The sequence below is a fragment of the Galeopterus variegatus genome, unplaced genomic scaffold, assembly GCF_000696425.1.
Source record: "Galeopterus variegatus unplaced genomic scaffold, G_variegatus-3.0.2 Scaffold12724, whole genome shotgun sequence".
NCBI lineage: Eukaryota > Metazoa > Chordata > Mammalia > Dermoptera > Cynocephalidae > Galeopterus > Galeopterus variegatus.
Window position 1 is genome coordinate 4,486 of NW_007738835.1, and position 10,601 is coordinate 15,086.

The 10,601-nt window shown below is 42.8% G+C and overlaps 1 long non-coding RNA gene across 1 annotated transcript; it reads left to right on the forward strand.

The window, feature by feature from the left end:
- The first annotated feature begins 288 nt into the window (after positions 1-288).
- LOC103581284 lies at positions 289-915 on the forward strand. The gene is made up of 3 exons (XR_549642.1): positions 289-345; positions 523-556; positions 853-915. It is a non-coding gene; the product is annotated as an uncharacterized LOC103581284 (long non-coding RNA).
- The last annotated feature ends 9,686 nt before the right edge of the window (positions 916-10,601 follow it).

Here is a 10,601-nt window from a genome sequence, read left to right on the forward strand (position 1 = left end):
AAATAAATGGCACTTCAAGATTCATCAAAATCTACCCTGTTTTAGAGCACAGAGGCCTCCTGATTAAATTTTCTACAAGATCAAGGTCTGTTTATTATTTTTAGGATAGTGCATTTAGACTGCCTGACCTTTGTCTTACCCACCTCTGCCCTTGGAGAGGACTTCCTTTCACAGAGAGAAACAGGATTAAAGCCCTGTCAGTAGAATGCCAGGGCCAGCGGGCAGCTCCGTGCACGGGTAGTCTGCACAGGCAGGATAAGGACATTGACCACCTGCTAATCTATCCCCAGATGGAGGTGGACACAGAAGAGAAGCGCCATCGCACACGCTCCAAAGGAGTTCGAGGTACGTTTGCACTTCCCTGCGTCCCTGGGGCCGGTTCAGGGTCACCTTCACCCTGCAGAATCGCTTTGGGATTTCACTCTGGCCCCCGCCTTTACACAACCTTTTGGGGAGTTTTCTGTGGAAGAGGGGTACTTGCGATAGATGATAAATTTTTATATATTTTCCATCTTTCTGCAGTTCCCGTGGAACCAGCCATACAAGAGCTGTTCAGGTTAGTGCTCTGAGGGTGAAATATATCCCCATTAGCAATTTAGAACATTCATGCCTTTTAATGGGTATGCTGTACTTTCAAGTTCATCGGCAGCTTGTTCACGCCCCGCTGCACTGATGAAATTAATTCCCCTGAGACTTGCTAATAAAAGCATCCCCCACTCTTCCTTCTTCTCAGTTCTGTGAATCCTGCCTCTCTGTCTGGGCTGCCCAGTTTCTCTCCCATGCCCATCGACTCACCTGTCTCACCTGTCTGCAGCACACGGCACCCGTGTAATCAATTTTTTCCTGTTCCAGCTGTCCCACGCCCGGCTGCGACGGCAGTGGTCATGTTAGTGGCAAATATGCAAGACACAGAAGGTAATGCCTGCATTTTTTCTCAATGTCCTGTCTGAAGTGACTGATATAGGGACCCATCCATGGGATGGAAATTGTGGGTAGGTGTTCCTGGTCAGACCCCCTTTTTCTTCTGTCCCGGGAGCTCAGTGTTCTGTCCCTTGTACAGTTGTCAAAGCATAAGCCAGTCTCACTCCCTTACGGGGAGAACTGACAATAATACACAGGACGACATACATTAAGACCAGACTTAAACTGATTTTCCCATCTGTGTACACAGTGCTCAGCACGCAGACAACCGAGGGCCTCCCCTGCTTTATGGAGAAGGCTCATTTCTTCTTCCTCAGTTTCTCATTCCTGTAGCTGCAGGATGGTAAATCATGGATGGTAAATTAAAATGTGACCTACTGACCTGTCTGTGGGAACTCAGCTGCCACATTCCACCACCGAACAGAGCTCATCCTGGGAACCAAAGCCCAAGCTCGGCCCCAGGGCAGCCGTATTTTCACCTCTGCAGGTGCAAGTCAGGGCAGATCACACTAGTGAGGCTTAGTGATGTAAATGATTGTGTCATTCTCATAAATACCAGGATTTCAGGTCCATAACACTCTGGGTGTGAAAAACCTCTCGAAAATAAGAGGGCTAGGTAATTATTGCTAAAAACACATCCCAGCAAAAGTATATCATATCTACCCATGGCTGGCAGTCACTTACAGATCAGTCTTTAGGGTTGTTTTACCAGAGAGCATTTTCTTCTCTGATATTGATGTGGTTGTCTCTTTCAATGGGAAATTTTCAGTTCTGATGCATTAGAAAAGTTTACAGATTACTTTAAGTTTTTAGCTAATTTTTTCACAAATTAGTTTGCTAGGACTAAGGTCATTCCAGTCTATGAACCCTCAGTGACCAGACCCAGGAAAAAAAACTGGATTCGAAAGCAGGCGCAGCTACAGCACCTCAGGGTGGTTGTCCTCAGTGCTTCTCATTCTATTTCCTTTTCAGTGGAACATTAATTTATTGGTGAAATCAAGCAATTATTTTGATTTTTCTTTAGTAAAATCAAGGGAAGAATTACAAATTACTCCCCAAATCCCCATGCTAGCATTTAAGGAAATTGGGAATTTTTAATGAGCATCCATCATGAAATGGTTGTCTGACTTCCTCTGTTACACACCAAAGGAATTCAGGGCCATCTTTTCAGGGAGTTTTGTGGTGATTTAAATTATTAAATTTGATTTACTATATTATGATTGTTATTGTATAAAATAGTAAATGATTGACTTATGTAATTGAAATAAGTCATTTATTTAAAGTATTTTACCATTTTATGAGGAAGTATATATGTAAGTTCTTAATCTAAAAGTTTAAAAAACTGCATCATCTATGTTGTGAATAGAAAACTCGTTAACTGTGAACAAAATCAACTTTTTTTCCTTAATTATCTCTTGATTAGTCAATAAACTTTATCATACTGTTATATAAAGATATTATTCAATTTGGCTACAAAGTTTTAATTAGGTATGAACTACATATAATTTCATAGCCATAATTTTGCAGGAAAAATCATGAAGTTTCCAAAGAATTATTTCAAACTTATTCTTAACTAAGGTGCATTCCATTAAGATATGGATTGACGTGTCTCTGTGTGGTATGTGTACACATCTGTTAATGAGATCTCTTTCCCTGCTTAAAAAGTGGCACTTGGAGTTAGATTTGGAGATAGTTAGGTTTTATCTTCCTTTTGAGACGGGCTGCCCATGTGATAGCACAGAAGCAACCAGAATCTTACAAGAACTAATTAGATAACATGCTAGAGAGATTCACAGCAACACCCAAGTTGGAAACTGTTTCAACAAAATTTTTGTTTAATTTAAAATAATTTCTAATATTTTAATAGAGACTGTTAATTAGAAGATATAATGCAGTGACGTTGAAAAAGAACTATTTTCCAGTCAAGAGACCCAAGTTCTAATTTCCCCAAAGCTACTAATTAGCCAAGGGGCTTGGACAAGCTTGTTAACCTCTATGGCCTTCAGTATCCTCAGTTTTAAAATGAGAGAGTTGCAGACTTTGCTTTGTAAGCCTAATTACCATTCAGTAATTATGTCACTTTTTGAGCCTTCTCTGGAGAGGAATCTCATTGAGGTACCAAGTGAGGTTTCCTAAGTTTTATTTTTTGATGTCTATATATTACCAGTAATTTTTAACTGAAGAATGACATTTTAGTTTCTTAAGATGAAAAAGTGTTCCTTGTTGTATTAGGTAAGACTCGTGTACATTAACATGTTATGACCATTGCTATTTCAAATTTGTAAGATTTCAATTACATCTTTGTTTTTTTCTGATTTTAAAAGACTTATTGACTACAAAGAGCCCCCTCCTGATGCGACTCATGCCCCTAGAGACCTGTGCGCATCCCGCCCACACAGCTGTAATGCTGACGTTTGCTGTCAGGCTCCCGTTGACAGGGTGTCAGGCCTTTTCAAAATATGACAAAAGAGTAGAAGCCTCAGTTTTGATTTTGATGAAATTATCTGTCCTTTTTGGTCTTTTAATGATAATTTTTAAAATGAATGTATTTCTGTTAAGACTACAACGTGATTTTACTAAGCAGTTCACAGACAATTTAAAAGGTATCATTTGAGTATGCTGAAGTGTCTATTTATTTGGACTTGCAAAAAAATAATTTAAGGTAAATGTGGGAACTCAACAATGTAAAGAATTAAATTCTTTTTTTTTAGGAAATAAATACCAAGTGATGAAACGGTACCTACCATTTAGTCCTTTATTTTTAACATAAAAAATGTCCTAAGGAAATCAGACATTTATCACCATTTTAGTTTATCGTTCTGCCGCTTTGTGGGACACACACTGTGGCAGCTCTTGGTGGCTGCCAGGCTCCCTCCATGGTGTCTGGCTCTTGGTAACAGCTGCTGGAACTGATGGCTTATTTATTTTATTTTACTTTTTTTCAGCTTGATGGAGGTAGGGTTGTGGGTTTGTAAGAAATAAAGAGTAAAGGAGAATCAGCCACTGGAAAATATCTGTGAAAGGAAACAATACTTTGAAAAATATCTGTGAAAGGAAACAATACTTTGAAAAAGGAATTTACAATTTAAGGTCCTGGTTGAAAATTTGGGAATTGGAGTAAGGTTACAATACTTATTGGTATTCTACTTGAATGACAAAGTTGTGTCTTAATGCCAAAGTTGTGTCTTTGAACCAAAGACGATCTATTTGTAGGTACTTATTTATGTTAATAGTTCATAAACAATTCAAGGCAGCTGATAAACCAATGTACAACTGCACAGTTAAATTTAAATAAAAATAAATTAAAAACAATATAAAGAAATGAAAACAGTTATTCCAGAAACCCAGAATGTATCAGGCTTCTTAATATAGTATTACACTTACTTCTGATTTTCCTGGTAGCTAAGGCTAAAATGAGAAAAATAAATAATAGAACTTCAATTATCTGATACAATGATTGTATCAGTTCTACAGAGAAGCATAGTTTCCTGGCACTGAGGATAAATATGTTTGAATTTTCCATGCATTGCCCAGCAGGGATCCAAGCTTAGTAAACATTTCTTTTCTTTGCCCTGATACAGGTCACCAGGGCCAGGTCTCTCACAAACCTAACACATACAGGAAATTATTTATCTTCAGAAACATTATTAGTATCTAGACATATGAATTTGCCATTTTTTCCCAATGAAGTTTAGTATCATTAGAATATATAAATATAACGAAAACACTATAACATTTACATTAAGTCTAGAAGTAATTCTTCCATTATGGATTAAAATACCAACTTGGTCCTTTCTGTACACAGCACATCTGACTTCTTATTTTGGACTCACATTACTGTACTGCTGCGCACACGGCTCAGAATATTCTACTACTCCGAGTGCATCTGTCTTTCCTTAAATTATACTTAGAAGTGGCTACAGACATTTACACATCTCCATCATGGAGTTCAGTCTCAGAGTTTTATTTTCCTGAGTGAGCTTTCCAAAGTTTAGTTTTAGGTCCCCAATCTCAGGAAAGGGGAGTTGCTGGCTGCTGTCCCTCTCTCACCCCATACCACCCTCTTCTCCTTTGCGCAGCCTACGTGACCTGTAAGCATTTAAAGCACAAAGAGAAGAGCTTTCTCATGGACCACAGCTTTTTTTTGGTGGATGGGTGGTAGAAAAACAATGACACAGAACTCAAAATTTAGGAGGTGGATGCATGTTTTTCTCTTAAACTTCCCCAGCAATTTGCTGCCAGGGAAGGCTCCACATGAGGTGTGTGGGATCCAGACCAAAACCTATGGCTCAATGTGGGGGACACCACCTCAGGTGCATGAGGCCTGCATGTGCCCCTGCTACTATGGAGCTCGTCCCTGGACACCAGTCACTTGAGTGGAGGGGGGACCACAGGGTGGGACTTGGGGTCTCGTCATTTCCTGGTGGCAACCCCAACCAACTCTGATATCTTATGGAAGGGTAGAGACATGTTGAAAAGAAACCACAACTGTCCCTTCATCTATAATTGTTTCTGTATGGCTCATGTACCTGATACAGAGATGTGGCTACTAATCCAGAGTATTTCATGAGCCAATAGTAAGATATGAGCCAAAAAGCCCAATGTCAAAGCATTTCTACAGAATTCTACTTTTGAACCTTTGACTAAGGTACAAAATTCTAGTGCTTATGTTTATGGTTTATGTTTTTTTTCTCCCCATGTTGATATAAAATATTGTTTGTGTTAAAGACAAAGTGCAGCTTAATGTTTATAAAGGTGTATAACTATAGCAAGTTTATCGGCAGGTAATGGTCAATGTTTTGTTCTTAAATATTTTTTGATTTTCCCAGTAAAAATTAGAAATAGAAATAATCAAATGTTGTTAATATTTATTGCAGATTAATATTAGACAATGTACAGGAATTTGAATTTTAGGCTTACTTGCAATAATTATACATATACTGGGATGTTTGAGATTAATTGAATTTACATACTTATTTCTAAATAGTGATTTTTGCATAAGCCTCCAATGCATCAGAGGACAAGAGAGAGAGAGGAAATTCCTAGCATGAATTCATCCTTCATACATCTGTTTTGTGTTCACTCTGAGTTTATTTCCGAAATTTGATGGATTTTATTTACTTTCGCCCTTTACTGCCATTTTTTAATTACTTGTCTGTTGAGCATAGGGTTCTGATGAAGAAATATTTAACCTGTAATTTAGCTTCATGGTCTTTACACACTCAACAAACACCCAAAAGTCAGGTGATGAACATTGGTGTTATATTTAAATCCTTCCCAATTTAGAAAACACTGAGCAAAATCATTTAATTCGAAACCTTAAAAGTAAGAGCTTCAAGAAGGAGCTTCTCTTCTTTGTTAGAAAATTATTGGATTCTCTCTGGCTTGTTGGGCACCCTCCCTGTTCAGGTTTTTCTCCAGCTCTACACCGTTTCCCCACTAGTGTGACCGCCCTGGCGGCAGCCGAGGGTGAATAATTGCCTGTCTTCACAGCAGCCTGTTCTGGAAAGTCGAGGGCTTGCTTCCTGATGCCTGCATGCCTCATTTGGATTCTGCCAACAGCCTGGGGGCTGTATTATTCATGGCTTGACAGAGAGCACTCCCTAAAAGCTCTGGAACAGAGCCAGGTGCTGGCTGAGAGAGAGCAGAGCATCGCGACCTGCTGCTGAGAGCAGCATCTATAATCCAAAAAAGAAGAGGAAGAAGAGACAGAGAAATAGGAATCCCTAGACCTCCTTTTTACGGGTTCCACAAAGATAGAAATTTCATTTGCATTAAAAACAAAATACCCTAAAAATAATTGCATTTTTTTCTAACCACGCTTGAAAGTTTCACACAATTTTCCCCGTTTAATTGCAAAGCTGATTTTAATTAGTAAGGCCCTGCATGTGAAAAATGAAGATCCACTTGGGTGCGGGAAGACACTGCGGTGTCTGCTGAATGCTCTAATTAACGTATGGCTGCTGTAGGACGGGCCGCGCCGTGGGATGTTTATGAAGATTCCGTGCACGCAGCCGCCAAGCCAGGCTTTCTGCACTTGCCTCTGTGAATCCACAAGAATAAATAACCCCCCTTCATTCTTTATGAGACCTCACTGTGCATGCTATCGCCCCATCCATAAACTTTATGGCATGCCTGTCCTTTTTACTATTTGACGCTGATATTATAAATCACAAGTTAGGGCATACATATTTTAACATTAATTTGATAGCATGGCACAGTTGCACACAGAGTGAAAATTTTGAGATTTAGGGACTTATTTTGGCTGAAGTGGAGGGTCGAGGTAAGTGGATTCCCACACTGGCCACTCCCCGGAGGCTTTACCATGAATGCTGTGTGTGCAGACACACGAAACCCAGACACCACCTTTCAGGGCTGGGGTGGCAGTAAACATTTATTGTCTCAATACATTCTCTATTTTAAAAAATAAAAAGGCTCCTGGCCATTGTAACAGACGCATCTCTGGGCATGGCCTATTTTGTCACATATTTTAGAACACAGTGTGACTGATTGAGCAGATTTAATACTACAAACCAAAACACATAATGCATCACAGTGTATATTTTTGATGCTTGATAAAATTAAATATATATTCTAAATAATTTCACATTCAAAGAGAGGGAATGTAGGTATTTTCAGATATGGTACTAAAAACAGTAACTGTTCTGATAGAGAATCTGTGATGTATACAATCTGTATTGGTGGAGTCTAGATTTAGCAATTATAAGCTTGTTCCAATTTCTTGACTAATGATTAAAAGAATGTAAGCTGGCCTTTGGAACATCAGCACAATACCCACTAGAAACTGATGTGTAGTACAGCTACTGTCTGGGGTTTTCCTACCAAAAGGCCACAGGTGGCTCTTACCACCCCCATCTGCGCTGCGATTACCGCAGACACATGGCAGCTTCTTTTTAGACCTTGATGCTCTGAGAGATGGAGTCCTGAGGCGGCCATGAAAAACGCACAGGCAGGATGTCCAGGGGAGTGGACCCCGGTGTGTGACTAGGAAGGACAAGAGAACACACCTGCAGAGGCCCACCTCCTAACCGGGGCCAGGTCTCCTCCTGTGTGCGGAGCCTCTGCCGACAGCGGAATCCTCACCCCACAGACGTGGGAGTCCAGGCCCGTTGGAGAGGTCTGCTGGGCACATCCGCTCAGGGTGCACGTCTCCCTCTTATCAGAGAAGTGAGGACGGCAGGAGAGACAGGAGCAGGGGCTGGAAGTGTGGGGATGCCCTTGTCACACTGACTTAAGTGGGCTCCCACCGCTATTCTGGGTGACAGTACATACCTGGAATCTGCTATCACAACTAACAATTTTGGGGGAAACCAGCATTGCAAGCAGCGTTGTGATCTAGTTCTTTAAATCCATATTTGGGGTATCCCCATATTATTATTTTCATGGTTACTTGCACTCCCACTTTGAGGAGACAGAGGAGTAACCAGGGGGACCTTCTGAACGCTGATGTGGGTGACCAGCTGCTTCTCCTATCATCTCTGACCTCCCCTGGAGAGAAAAGAGCGGGTATTAGTCTGTTTCTGTTGTTTATAACAAAATACCTGAAACTGACTAATTTATAAAGAAAACAAACTTTATTGCTTATAGTTTCAGAGGCCAGTAAGTCCAAAGTCCAGTGAACACAGCTGGTGAAGGTTTTCTTTGGTGGTGACCTCAGAGGTAGTAGAGTATCACATTGCAAACGGCAGAGCAGGGAGAGTGAGACAGACTGACCTCCTCATTAACTCTCTTTTGAAAGCTTTCTGAACCACGCACCTGACGACCATTATTAATCCATTCACGACCAACGGCATGGCCCTAAAACCTAATCACCTCTTCAAGGCCCCACCTTCCAATTACCATAATAGCATTTCCCACCCTCTTAACACCGTCACAGTGGGGGCCAAGTTTTGGGGGAACACTCAATCCAAGGCAGAGCACTTCCAATATTAGACCACAAAATATGATTGAAACGTCAAACTTCAATGTACTCTTTCTGCCAAAACCAGTGAAAGATTTAGAGGAAAGAAACACGATCTTAGCTATAACATTGCTTCAGTTCTACGAGATTTTAGTATTTTTATCTGGAACTTTCTGTGTAACTAAGGATGTTGCTACCTGCAGTAAATGGAAAACCCACCTCAACCCGGCTGAAACTGCGTAGAATGTACGGACTCACCTGAACTGAAGGTTGAGAGGTGGGTGTGGAGGCCAACACAGTACAGGGGCTTTTGCCGCACAGTCAGGTCCTGTGCCTCCTGCGGTTCTCTCGCTCCTCTGCACTGGGACCTTATCATGGGAGAAGACTGTGGCTGCTCCTGCCTGGCAGCTGTCTCCAGTGTCCAGAGGAGGCTCGGGAAGTCCTTTCTAGAAGCTCCTTCAGAAGTGAGGAGCTTTCTGAGACACCACCACTGACTGCCCTCCTACCGCCAGGGCCCCAGCCGGGTCCCACCAGCACTTCTGAGCTGTCGCTGAGAAGCAGACGGGCAGCCTCACCACTACCGAGCTGCCTCCTGAGCTGGGCCTCCACCCCAGACCTACTGGATCAGAAGCAGTGGGAAGGGGGCTGCCCCTCCAGAGCATCCCGATGCCCCCTAAGCTTGAGAACCACCACCAAAAGGAGTAGGCCTGGACCCCCAATCAGGTGGCATCTGTGGGTCACAGGAAAGCGGGAACTTACTCTGGGCAAGCCACAAACACTCAGAGCCGATGGTGTGGGCGCGTCTGAAGGCCTAAACAAGTGGCAACCAGGGGCAGAGCGGCGACGATGGAAACCTTGCCCGACGTGGCTTAGGCAGTGGCTACCTTGCAAATCTGTCCCTGCCCTGCTCCCTGTTCAAGATCTGATGTGGCCCCAGAATTTCTAACCCCCAAAGTATGGACTGGGGCAGACTTAGAGCTGGACCTCAATGTTCAGACTCAGCCCCGAGCTCCACTCCGCTGGCGAGGCACTGCCGCAATTCCTGGGGCACTGTGGGTGAACACGCCGTGTCCCCGTGCTGTGCTCATCCTGTCGCACGGTGATGCCCCTGAGTGGCGGGAGAAATGAAAGTCAGTGGCCATGGAGGATGACGTTTAGTTTCTGCTCATGCTGTAGATTAATGAGGTTGCCATCAAGGGACTGTTTAAGAATAAAGCAGCCACCTGTTTGGGGGTGGGGGAAGGAGGCCACAGCCACTGCTAGTGGGGTCAGGGCTACCAGCCAGGCAACTTCTCCAGCTTAGCCTTGCCTACTTCCCCAGGGCCATCTTTGGGTGTCAGGTCTCTGCTCACACACAGGTATGGCCCCAAGGTTCTGGGCGCTCCCAGACACCCAGCTGTTCCCCTGTTGCCTGCCTGTCCTGACAGCAGGATGTGGTCTGGAAGCTGCAAGGCGCTGGGATGGAAGATCATCTGGAGGTGTCCTGGAGATGGTGACTCTGGTTTTCTCTGTTCACAAAGCACTGTCCCGAGCCTGTGGTTCCTCTGTGAACCTTCACAGGCCTCTGCATGTATCTGTGAGATAAGCGCCCCTTCCCGTTCCTGCTAAGGGAAACTCTGAGCTCCACGTGGGTAGTCGAGCAGATTTTGAAAGATCCTGTTGCTGTCATTTAGAAGCCACTCTACAGGGCTGTGTTATCTAACACTGTGGTTGGCGTCTCCAGAGATACATTTCATGTACAAGTGGATGCATTTCCTAA